Source organism: Sus scrofa, chromosome 6 (genome assembly GCF_054392235.1).
Source record: "Sus scrofa isolate SSC_HxYL_T2T_F1_AM1 chromosome 6, Sscrofa_HxYL_maternal_Yorkshire_Landrace_v2.0, whole genome shotgun sequence".
In the NCBI taxonomy this organism is placed as follows: Eukaryota; Metazoa; Chordata; class Mammalia; order Artiodactyla; family Suidae; genus Sus; species Sus scrofa.
The window spans coordinates 91,238,056-91,250,936 of NC_139388.1; positions in this window are offsets into that span (position 1 = coordinate 91,238,056).

The window sequence follows — 12,881 nt, forward strand, 5'->3', positions numbered from 1 at the left end:
GCATCTTTTGGTTGCTGAAGGTCCTTCCCAGTCTGACTCTGACCCTTTCGGCCTCCTGGCTTCTCACTTCACTCTAAACAATGAACCATCCCAGAAAAGCCGTGGAGGTTCATAGCTCTAGGCCTTTGTAGGAGCTGTTTCCTCTGCCTGGGAGCTATTCCTGCAGGATCAGGTCTCCTCTTCCTCTACCCTTCACCAGGGCTCATTTCACACCCGTACAGCTCTTGCCTCACGTCCCTGCTTCACTCTGTCTCATCCTCTGGGTCAGGGGTTGGCAAAAATTTTCTGTCAGGGGCCAGGAAGTAAATAACTTAGGCTTTAAACCTTATTGACTCTATTGCAAAAAAAACACTTTTTTTTTTTATGGACACTAAAATATCAACCTCACGTGGGTTTCATTTATTACAAAATATTCTTCTGTTGATTTTTTTTTTTTTGGTCAATACTTTGCATATTTAAAAAGGACTCTTGGAGATCCCGTTGTGGCTCAGAGGGTTTAGAACCTGACTAGTATCTGTGAGAATGTGGGTTCAATCCCTGGCCTCGCTCAGTGGGTTAAAAATCTGGTGTTCCCACAAGTTGTAGTGTAGGTTGCAGATGCGGCTTGGACCTGGCATTGCTGTGGCTATGGTGTAGGCCAGCAGCTGCAGCTCTGATTTAACTCTTAGCCAGGGAACCTCCATATACCACAGGTGTGGCCCTAAAAAGAAAAAAAGAAAAAAGACTCTTAGCTTGCAGCTCATACAAAATGTGGGCAGGCATGATTTGATTCGTAGACCATAGTTTTCTAATCCTTCTCAAAAGTGTGAGCTCATTATGGGCAGAAATAGAGTTCCATTCAGTTCTGTGTCTCAGTAAGAACGTGTGGAGTGAATGAATTAATTTACTATCAATCTGCTGGAACACATCTGCTGAGCCCATAGACACCCTCCCCTGCACCAAAGCCACCAGAAATGGAGTAAAAGAACAGTCTCCTCCTTCCACCAGCCCCTCTCCATTGATGCCTCCCATTGGCTGATATAACAAAAGGCTGCTAGCAAAGGATTCTGGGCAATGTAGTTTCCAGGGTCCATCCTACGATGGGGACTAGAGGAGGGGAGAGTGGAATAGAGGTGATAACAAATAGGGAGATACCCTGTTTGTCATCCCTAGACAGCTCAGCATGCATGCTCAGCCTTCACTCCTATTTATGAATAACAACAGCTTCCATAAATAACTACGACGACAGGCTGGTGCTGCCACCCAGTATGGGTTAACCCTTCTGTACAAGCCGCTATCAATATACTTTATCCTTTCCCAGAGAGGGAAGACACTAAGCTCCATCAGTCACTTCCTAAACTCTGGGTGTTGAAAATTGTTCCAATTTCATCACAGTGTCACCTGAATATTCAGTTCACTGAAAAAAAGAACTACAATTACCTAAACCCTTGTAAAGAGTTCCCACTGTAGTGCAATGGGATGTCTCTGCAGTGCCAGGATGCAGGTCTGATTCCTGGCCTGGCACAGTGGGTTAAAGGATCAATCATTGCCATAGCAGTGGAGTAGGTCACAAATGCAGCTTGGATCTGATCCCTGGCCCGTGAACTCCCTATGCTGCACCTTGGCCCAAAAAGATAAATAAATAAATAAATAAATAAATAAATAAATAAATAAATAAATAAATCCTTATAAACATGGCTAATATAAAATAGCAGAGAAAAAGAATGGGAAAACATAAATCCTTTGGACTTGCTATAACAAGATTACCATGGATAAAGTGACTTATAAACAGTAGCGGTTCTGGCGTTCTCTTGTAGCACAGCAGGTTAATGATCTGACATTGTCACTGAAGGGGCTTGGGTTGCTTCTGTGGCATGGATTTGATTCCTGGCTCAGGAAATTCCGCATGCCACCGGTGCGGCTCAACAAACAAACAAAACCAAAAATAAATAGAAGTTTATTCATCACAGTTCTGGAAGCAGAGAAGTCCAAGATCAAGGCAGCAGATTCCATGTCTGGTAAAGACCTGCTTCCTGGTTTATAGACAGCCATCTTTTCTCTGTGTCCTCACATGATGTAAGGTGCATGGGCGATCTTGAGGGTCCCTTTTATAAGGGCGCTTATCTCATTTATGAGGGCTCCACCCTCCTGACCTGATCACCTCCCAAAGATCCACCTCCTAATACCATCATATTGGGGATTAAGTTTCAATATATAATTTTAAAGGAATACAAATATTTACTCTGTAGCAAATATAGAGTGATATATATATCCAGCAACAAAATAAAATATTCACAACTGCTACCATCGTACTGATGGACAAGTTATAGTTAATACTTACAACTTTCTTCTCCTACCATCCTTTTCCTGTTCCTTTGGTCTTCAGATGGTGCTGTGCTCAATCAGTTCTATTTACCTCACAGGTAATTTAACCCTTTGCTTAAAAGGACTGAGCCTCTGGGGGAGTCTGCCTTGCAGGGTTGATAAGTAGTCTTCCTTTACGTTTTACTACTGGGGAGTCCCCAGGGCTTCAGCAATGCCCCTGCCCCCTATTGGTGCCTGCAACCAGTTTGCTCTTGATAATCAGGACCAATTATCAAACCAGTTCAGAACCCTCTTCTTTGCCTGATGGTTCAGGGCCTGCGGAGACTAGATTGGCCAAGTGGCCATCCCAGCTCCCAGTTCCAAAGGGCTGTTTTCCACCTCCCTTAGTGGAAACCTCTCTCCTTAGGAACTACTGTATTTTAATCATTGGAGCCCAAATTGTGGGAATAGGAATGAAAAGTTTTGTAAGCTTTTAGCTGTAATCGTGAGAGGAAGCATTCTTACTTCTTCCCCCTAATTCCTGGACCCATGAATTCTGGCTGAGGGAAGGACAGGCCATATACTGATAACTGCTTCACAGGATAGACCCCATTCTGTAGGACCCTGCCAGAAATTGGCATGATGCTCTTTCCTGGGTGGCCCTGTATTTGAGTCATTCTGTCCTTCAATCAGTTTAGATGCTTCCCAGGGTGCAAAGCATATTATAACTTCCACCGATGTGGGTCCCTTACTCCAGCCTTGTTCTGGAAAATCAATTCCTTAGACAGAAGCAATGCTGCGTGGGACATCACATAGTAAGTGAGATGTCCTGTTGATCCCAGTTAGAGGAACTGGAAAACTTGAGGGTCTATTCCTTGATGATAATTGCCCTTTCTTGACAGAAAGGATGTAATGTAACCACCTTGCCACCAAATGGCTAGCTGGTCATCTTAGGATATGCTGCCATATTAAGGGCTCAGTGGTAGACGCTGATGCTGAAAGCTTGGGCTCTCATTAGTGGCTGTAGCTGGATTAGGCTCGGGGAAGAGAAAGCCCATGTTGTTAAGCCCATGCGTAATATCTATCCTTGCTGCCATGGCCATGCTGCCTGAGAGCATTCCAAGCACATGAAAGTCGGGGGACCGAGGCCAGCTCACGTGCACAGGATGGCCACTTGTCCAGCTGGTCATTGGTTGCATCTTCTGCAGTGGTGCTCTTTGTACACTCTGCCACCCAAGAGACTCCCAAGCCTATCTCTTCACTGCATCCTGGACTTGCTGCAGATCATCTTCTTGCTCTGGGCTGCACTCAAAATTGGCAGCTTTACACTTTATCAAGTAATCTTGATTGAAGGTGGGCAAGGAAACTTTTCTTTCCTTAAGGATGCTATGTCCCCTGGTTCCCCATATCGCCGGACCCTGGAAATTTCACCAGGTTGCAAGCCACTGATTACTCATGGGGTTTATTCCTATTTCTCAACCACGTGACAGGCATGTATCTGAGGAAGGCACTTATAGTACTTTCCACCTTCTGATTAACAGTTCTGATCGGCATGCTGTCTGTCATCAATCTGATGAATCAGCCTGAGGTTTCATGAGACACTAGAATGATCAAGGTGCCTCAGACAAGATTACGGCACGTCAACAGAGCCAAGAAATCCCTAAGACAAGCTAAGGTGTATTGCCACGCCTTCCAGATCAAAGTTAACTGCCTCTGGTGGTCATCGTAAATTACTCTAAAGAGAAAGCATTTGCCGACTCACTAAATAAACTGTGCCTGAAACAGTGTTCATTGTTCACAGAGCCCGGGGTGTTGATCTAAATAGCAGCTGTGGTTGGATTCACTTCCTGATGCGTTTTACGATAATCCATGGTTATTTTCTAAGCCCATGATTGCTTTCTGCACAGGCCAATCAGGCAAGTCAAATGGGGTAGTGATTGGAATCACCACCCTTGAGTTTTTATTATTATAGGATCTTCAATAAATGAAGGTTAATTTCCTTGGGCAGAGGAGGGAAGGCTGCCTCTGAAGACAAAGGGCGTCTCAGAAAGAGGCGGAGGAACACGACACTCAGATTCAGCGGAGCTCTCATGCCAATTCTCAGGTTCCCCTTACAGCCCAACAAGTGCCCTTTCAACATAGGAGGACTGACAAAGCCAGCAGTTCAATTTACATCCTAATTTTGGAACTCCTATGAATGAATTCGGGTTCTGATTTTCAGCTGTATCTGTCCTGTGGCTGCCAAAGATAAGAGATCCCCATATTATCTATCATAGAAGGTCCCCAGTTCTGTGACCGTGCTTTGAGCTGATGATTTAAAGCCCTGAGCTGGTGAATTTCTTTCGGTAAAACCTTCATTGCAGGCATCCGTCATAAGTGATCATCACGTCCCATGATCCTTATAAATAATCATGGATATTACCATCCTGTCAAATTTGCAGGCACAGGGGTTACCTAGAGTTTTTGCCTTCAGTTGGTATTTCATCCCATACAACCACATCACTTAAGCAATTTACATATACATATGTTAGGGCTGTACCTGCGGCATATGGCAGTTCCTCGGCTAGGGATCCAATCAGAGCTGCAGCTGCAGGTTTACACCACAGCCACAGCAACACAAGATCCAAGCCACATCTGTAACCTATACCGCAGCTTTCAGCAATGCTGAGAGCAAGACCAGAGATCGAACCTGCATCCTCATGGATACTAGTTGTGTTCTTGACCTGCTGAGCTACAGCAGGAACTCCAATTTTGATAATTTTTGATAATTTAAGCAATTTTGATGTCATTGCATCTAGGGAATCTCAGGATCCCAATTTTTCACTGGTAACGAGGTCATTCCCACGGAGCAGACCGCCAGTACCCAGGTCCCATTCCATCTTATTTATTTTTATTTATGTATTTATTTCTGCATCTGTGGCATGTAGAAGTTCTGGGGCCAAGGGCGGAACCCATGCCATAGCAGTGACAATGCCAGATTCTTCACGCACTGCACCACCAGGGAACTCCCCCCAGATCCCATTCTACATGGTTTGTTTCCTGCAATCACTCCTCGGGGAACGTGCTGTAACCTTCAGGGTTCGCTTGGGGAAGTCACAGAGAATTTGCACACTTAGAGATTTGCTTTGGGGCACTGTCTATAACAGCTCTTAAAAGAGCTGCAGGTGTAACCAAGAGGTCAGTAACTTCAGCCCTTACCCTAGGAAGCTGCTACCCTTCCTATGAAGGAGATGCTGTTAACACAACCCGGAGCCACCCTTCCTGCTGGGCCTGTGCTCCTGGCTCCACCCAGCAGGGAAAGAAGCCAGTGCACTGGGAAAGAAGCGTTGGGGCGGGGGGGGGGGGGCTTCTTCCTGTTCGAGGTGCGAGAAAAAAAAAAAAAGAGAGAGAGAGAGAGAGAAAGAACACCCAAGGCCACCCCCTTCCCTCCTTGCAATTTCCAATTTTCTTCTGGAGCCTCCCTTTGATGTCAGCAGGTAACTGCAAGCCAGGTGACAAAGGAACCTGGCATAGATAGGTTGCAGTGGTCCAGAGGACCCAGGAGAGCAGGGGTGGGGAGAAGAGAAACTTTAGTAGAAATGGTGTGCACAGCGGCTCATGGCTTGGGCATTTACAGCTATAATATAGAAGTCTAAAAACCAGGAGTTCTCATTGTGGCCCAGTGGTAATGAACCCAACTAGTAGCTGCGAGGACACAGGTTCGATCCCTGGCCTTGCTCAGTGAGTTAAGGATCCCGGTGTTGCTGTGAGCTGTGATGTAGGTCGCAAAAGTGGCTCAGACCCCGCGTTGCTGTGGCTGTGGTATAGGCCAGCAGCTGTAGCTCTGAATCGACCCCTAGCCTGGGAATATGCTGCAGGTGCAGCCCTTAAAATAAAAGAAAAAAAGAAAGAAAAGCAAATAAAAAAAGTAAAGAAGTACATAAATAAAATAAAAACCAACTCTGTTACTTACTAGTTGTGGGGCCTGGAGCAGACACTTTATCTCTCTGAGCATCAGTTTCCCCACATGTAAGTTGGGAAATAGTAACCTCCACTTCACAGGTTCTCACATGAGGATTAAACGAGATAAGCTATGTGGACATGCCTAACACAGAGCCTGGCATATCAGATGCCTCATCTTTTACTCATTGACCTTGAACCAGTGCCCAGCCTCTCTGGGGCTCTGGTTTCTCATCTGTTAAATGAACCAGGTTGGACGAGAGGATTGCTAAGGTGCTTTCAGATTTGATGAGCTGTATAGCTATGAACAACCCCTTATATTAAAATTTAGCAGAGAGGTAGAAAGAGATCCGGATGCTGGGAAGGGCCCAGGGGAACACCCCAAAAGTAGAGAGAGAGGCGCCCATTGTGTGCACTTTGTGTTTCAAATGACGCATGGATCCTACTTCAGTGCTTTTCCTAATGTCGCCTCTGGCAATAACAACTGTGCTCTCTCTTCTCTTTGATGAGCTCCCTCTCAGCCCTGCTCAGACAAGAGACAGCCTGCTGCAGTGTGTTCGCACCCGTGGAGAGGGAAGCACGGCAGCCTCCCATCCAAGCCACCTGGAAGATTAAATACTCCAGCCTTCCAGTGGCCCGGGCATCTGAGGTTTGAGAATCTTCCTGTCTGGGTTGGACTCACCATGGGGGGGCTCAGGGTTAGGGGCTCATTGAGTGGTTTAGAGCCTGCTGGTAAGGATTTGGGGGCTTTTGACTCAGACAGAGATGGTTTTGAAGTTCTGCTTTGCCATCTGCTGACTCATATTGTCTGTTCTCTGAGACCCAGCTCTCTTATTTGTTAAGTGGGAATAACAAAAGCTACTGTTCACATCCATTCAGCATCTCCTCGCTTTTTCTGGTAGCTGGACCCCCTCCGCCCTGTTTTGGGGGAAGCTCTCATTACTGCTACCCAGACAGAGCACACAGTTCTGATAGGATTGCCAGTCTCAGTCCTTACCCTAGGGCTTTGGATGGAGTGAAAGGCCCAGGCCGGGCTGAGCCCATGAGAGGTTCGAGGCATGAGCAGATGACTGATCTGAATCCTTTCCAGGATTATTTATGTGGACACTGAGAGAGAGCTCTTGCTCCCCAGCACGGTCATCAAGTGGAGCCATGGGCACTTGGGGCTGTTGAGAGTTATGATTCTCACATCTCCTCCCTCTGCTCCCTCTTGAGGAAGTTCAGCCAGAGAGAGAGAGAGAGACAGAGACAGAGATGGAGACAGTGAGAGAGAGGGAGAGAGGAGAGACACCCAGAGAGAGACAGAGACAGAGACAGAATGAGAGTGAGACAGAGACAAAGAGAAAGAGACAGAGACAGAGACAGAGAGGGGGAGAGGGGGGAGAGGGAGTTCCTAAATACAGCTCTGCCTATAGAGCAGTTTGTTCTCATTTTCCCACCTCTATGAGCCACTCAGTTTATCCTTTGCTGAAGCCACTTTGAATTGGGTCTCTGTAATTTTCAACCAAAAGAACTCCAATTAACCCACCTACTTCTCCTGGGCTATGTTGTCAAGATGAAATGAGATCATTTTAGTAAAGAGCTTAAACAGCCCCTAGCAAATGCTAGGTAAACAGTGGTTTCCTCGAGTGCTGTTCTCATGGTTATTTGTCTGTTTGCTCCTCCATCTCTGGCCTACGAGTCCCTGTGACACATGACCTTTGCACCTGCTCTTGCTTCTCCCCCGAATGCTCTTCTCAGCTCTTCACCTGGCTTCTTCTCATCATGAGGGTCTCAGCACACATGTGCTCTCCTCTAGGGGCTCTCCCTGACCCCCTAAACTCTGCCTCCTCACTGGGGCACTTCCCAGTATATTTCCCTCATCTTAGGTTTCACTGCTTATTCATTGGTGGTTTGTTCATTGACTGCCTCCCTAACCAGACTGTGAGCTCCAAGAAGGCAGGAACCGTATGAATCCTGTCACCTGCATGTTTCCTGTGCTAAACACAATGCCTGATACATGCTAGGCACTTGTATCAGTCAACCATTGCTGTATAACAAACTACCCCAAACCTCAGTGTTTAACAAGAGCAATTCATGTCTCATCATCTTCCTCGAGGTCAGCTGCTCTGGACAGGTCTTGGCCAGCTGGATATGCTTCAAGCTGCAGGTCTGGCTGGCTTTGCCTCCTTGCTATGTACTGGGCAGAGACTCGACATGGCATGGCTAAGCCAGACCTCAAAGAAACTCCACAGCAGCACTAGCTGGTTTAAGCTGGACTACATGAGACCACATCTCTGGACCTGAACCAGGCTGCCATCTACACACTTTCGGCTCAGTTCCTCTGAGACCTACCGTCAACTGCCTCCTCAGGCATAGGGCCAGCACACAGTAGGCCCGCAGAAAGCACTGCAGACTGCTTCCTTCTCTGCTGAGTGGGGGTGGCTGGGTGGCTGGATCCCAGGAACTGAGAGGTCTTTTCAAGGATAAGGAAGCAGATTTAAGCTCTAAGCATTTCTCTTCTGGGGTGGGAAGAGGGAGGCTGCCTGGAAATGGCACTTTCTGACCATTTCAAAATGATCGCTGCCCTTTCTTGGGGGCACTTACTCCCTGAACACAGTTTCTGTTTGAAGAGAGCTGGGGGCAGGGTCCCCTCCAGGGACCCCAGCTTGTGCCTGATCCCCAGAAATCAGAGAGCCCTGCTCTCTAGCATCTTTCCGCAGCACCTTCCCCCCACCCCACCCGGTCTCTCATGTGGTCCCCTCTGAGCTCCCTCAGGCTCCTCTCATCCTGGCCTCTCTCCTCACCTCCTCCTCTGTCAGGTCTATGTTGAGAACCATCTGGTGGTTGCATTAAGATAAGAACTTGCCAGAAAGGGGCACTGAAAACCTCTGCCAATCAACTCCTCCCAGGGTTTGATCTGCAAATTGATGGCTTGACAGGAGCCCAAGTGTGTCCGGGTTCTAGGCCCCCTCATTTGCAGATGGGGAAATTGAGGAGACATCATGGTCAGAACTACAAACATCTGAGCTTCCCTATTCAGCCTCCTAAGTATCCTCCACCCAGTAGTGTCCCGTATTTCCTGGGATCCTCTGAGAATCCTGGGAGGCTGGATGGACAGATCTTCTTACTTTTCCAGTTAAGGCTCAGAGAGAGGGATTAACTAGCCCAGAGGCAAAGCTAAAGTGAGAGGTAGGGAGCCAGCCCCCTCACTATTCCAGCCTCATCCACACTTCCCTGGGCCTAGAGGATGGAGAGCCTTTCTGTCTGCAGTCAGGGTCCCTCTTTGTGGGACCCCTTCCCTTGCTGAGCCCTGGTCACTGTAAGCCATTGTCTAATTTCTCCAGCCCCAGGTGAACGTGGAACAGCTCTGAGAAAACTGCATGTTGTTAAGGACTGGGCAGTTTTCTGCACACAGTAGGGCTGCAGAAAGCAGCACCAATGTCTGATGGATGCGCTCCTGGTGGTGGCAGCCCAAGCTGATGGGAGCCCAGGAGCTGAGAAGTCTTTCCCTGAAAAATAAAATGCATCTGAACCCTCCTCCTCCTGCTTTCTCTCTCTGGAGTGGGAAGAGGAAGCCTGCCCCGGAGCTTCATTTTCCATCCATCTGTAAACTGAGCAGCGGCTGTTGGCACCAGCACCACCCTCGTCTCTGTTCCGCCCTGTTCTGCTCCCCCTATCCTTACTCAGAACCATCCCCGAACTCTGTCTGGCCCCTGGCCTGCTGCTGGGGGTCGCTTCCTCCCATATTGGGGAAGTGAGGGCCCAGGAATTCCTTTTTTGTTATCTGCTTGTTGTCACCGATCTCAGGGGCAGAGGAGCCCTGCCCCAGAGGAAAGCCATCTCTCAAGTCATTTCTCATGACCCTGCCTCCCTCGGCAGAGGTGTGTGCAAGGGCCCGGCTCTCCATGGGGTCCTGCCTCTCAACCTCACTCTCTTTTCTCCAGACTGTCCACTTGACTGGCCCAAGCCTTCTCTAGTTACAAGCTGCCCAAACCTCTCCCATCCTTGGCCTGAAAACAGATCCCCTTGAGCTCTCCTGGCACTCAAGCTGTTTCTTTCCTAACTATCAGCAATGAGTTTTTTTTTTTTTTTTCAGGGGTGGGGGGGGTCCACATCCATGACATATGGAAGTTCCCAGGCTACGGGTGGAATCGGAGCTACAGCTGCCCGCCTACACCGTAGCCACGGCACTCCAGGATCTGACACATCTGCGACCTACACTGCTGCTTGTAGCAATGCCAGATCCTTAACCCACAGAGCAAGGCCAGGGATCAAGTCACATCCTCATGGATACTAATCAGGTTCTTAACCTGCTGAACCACAACGGGAACTCCAGCAGCAAGTATTTTAATTTTTTTATAATTTTTTTCCTTCCTTCCTTCCTTCCTTCCTTCCTTCCTTCCTTCCTTCCTTCCTTCCTTCTTTCCTTCCTTCCTTCCTTCCTTCCTTCCTTCCTTCTTTCCTTCTTTCTTTCTTTCTTTCTTTCTTTCTTTCTTTCTTTCTTTCTTTCTTTCTTTCTTTCTTTCTTTCTTTCTTTCTTTCTTTCTTTCTTTCTTTCTTTCTGTCTTTCTTTTTGCTTTTTAGGGCCACTAGTGTGACCTGTGGAAGTTCCCAGGCTAGGAGCCAAAACAGAGCTGCTGCTGCCAGCCTATGCCACAGCCACAGAAATGCCAGAACTGAGCTGTGTCTGGGACCTACACCACAGCTCATGGGAATGCCAGATCCTTAACCCACTGAGTGAGGCCAGGGATCAAACCAGTGTGCTCATGGATACTAGTCGGGTTTGTTACCACTGAGCCATGATGGGAACTCCAGCAGTGGGTGTTTTTAAACAGCATCCTCCCTCCTAACCCATCTGCACTAGTCCAGCTGCCTAGATGAGCCATGCCTCAGACCCACTCTTGCTGAAAACTCCTAGACCTTCTTCAAGGGCCACTCAGATGTCACCTGTTCTAAAATGGTGCAGCAGATGCCCATGTCCCCTGGCCCATCCTGAGTCATCCTTCAGCCGTGAGCTTCTCCCAGCACACCGACAGCCTCCTGCCTCCAATGGCTGCTCCCCTCTTCTTTGCCTGTGGGCCTTCTCTGACACCACGACATCCAAGTTCAGGGGACCTGACATGTCCCCAGAGTGCCCCTTGCACTATGGAGATGAGAGGCTGCGGACAAGGACCCCAACCTCCTGCCAGCCACCAAGAGGACAGTTCTGCAGTGTCTCCCTGTGGCTCCGCAGAGGTCCCCAGAGGGACTGAGTCCTGGGGGCGCACAGAGGTAACCGCTCAGTGATGCGCTGGCTTCTCTCCCTTCCGTGCTTCATTCTTTACCCTCTCACTTGGGCACCCTGAAATCACCACCCAGCTAACTACCAAACCCTGAGTGCTCATCTTGGGTATGCTTTGGGGCACCAAATCTAAAGCTGATGTCTTCCTCCCCTCTCCCTCCCCGGGGGCATTAGCTACTCTGATGTCTATTAAGATGTGTCTTATGAGAGAGCCTCCCTCCTGTCCAAACCAAAGGTTTGTCCCTGTCACTCAACAAAGAGGTGGTGGTCAGTATAGGCTTCCTGAGTGAGTGAGAATGTGAGTGAATGAAGGAAGGAGCAAACTGTTGTATCTCGAGGGCATCTAAGCTGGGCATCTACTGCAGAGATCGATGCCAGCACGCCTGGTGCTGCCAGAGTCAGCCTTCTCCCAACACACCCAAAGTTCTGTCACAGTTCACCCCCCCACCCCTGGCCCGAGGCCTTTACTGTGCCGATCCATTCCACCTTCCATCACATAGTCAGGTCCCTGCAACCTGGACAGCCCCCTGCTGGGAGAAGTCCTCAGACTCAGCAGGAAGTTGCAGCTCCAGTTAAATAAAGGTTAAAGAATAGAGTGAAATGCTCTTATAATATAATTCAATGCCACCTCCCAGAAAATGTCACTCTGGAGAGATAGATTTGTTCCAGCTGGACTCCAGGGCTTGTTCAGAAGCATTCGGACAACTGCCTGTTCACAGCTGATGAGAGCAGCCCTAGGAAACGGTAATTTCGACACATCAATTTATTGAGCCCACACGAGTGGGTCAGGGTTTCCAGCAGGAGGAATTAAATCATTGTTGGGTAACTGAAATGGCTGCAGCCAAGCTGAGATCAGCTGAATTGCAAAAACCACATCTGGCTTTGATGTCTTTTTGGTGGGAGGGGACGAGATGCTCTAAGCACATCCAGAATCCCCGGGGACTCAGGCTCATCACCTTGGTCCAGGGCAAGAATATTCTCTAGATGAGAAAACTGAGACCACACACGTGGAATCAATGACAGACCTGGGACCCTTAGACTGAATCCAGACAACTCCTGCCCCATCTGTGGTTTCTCTGAAGATCAGGCTAAGTGGAAATTAGGCTGAAAAGGCCAACAAGTGAACACACAAAACCTGGACCTGTGTAGACGGTTACCCCTAGGGACTGAAAATCCAGGGCCCTGAAATCTGGTGCTGGCCACTTTGCCAAGTCACTTTCCTTCTTGGTCTCTTTTCTCATCTGCACAAGGAGGTCAATGATTTCTAAGGTTTCTTTCACGTCCAAAAATATGTCGCTCTGGCCTCAGTTTCCTGTCTTCCAAGTGGGCATGATATTCTACTTCCCCAAATGCTTGAGGAGTATACGAGCTCCAGAAAGTTCTTGGCACAGTTGTG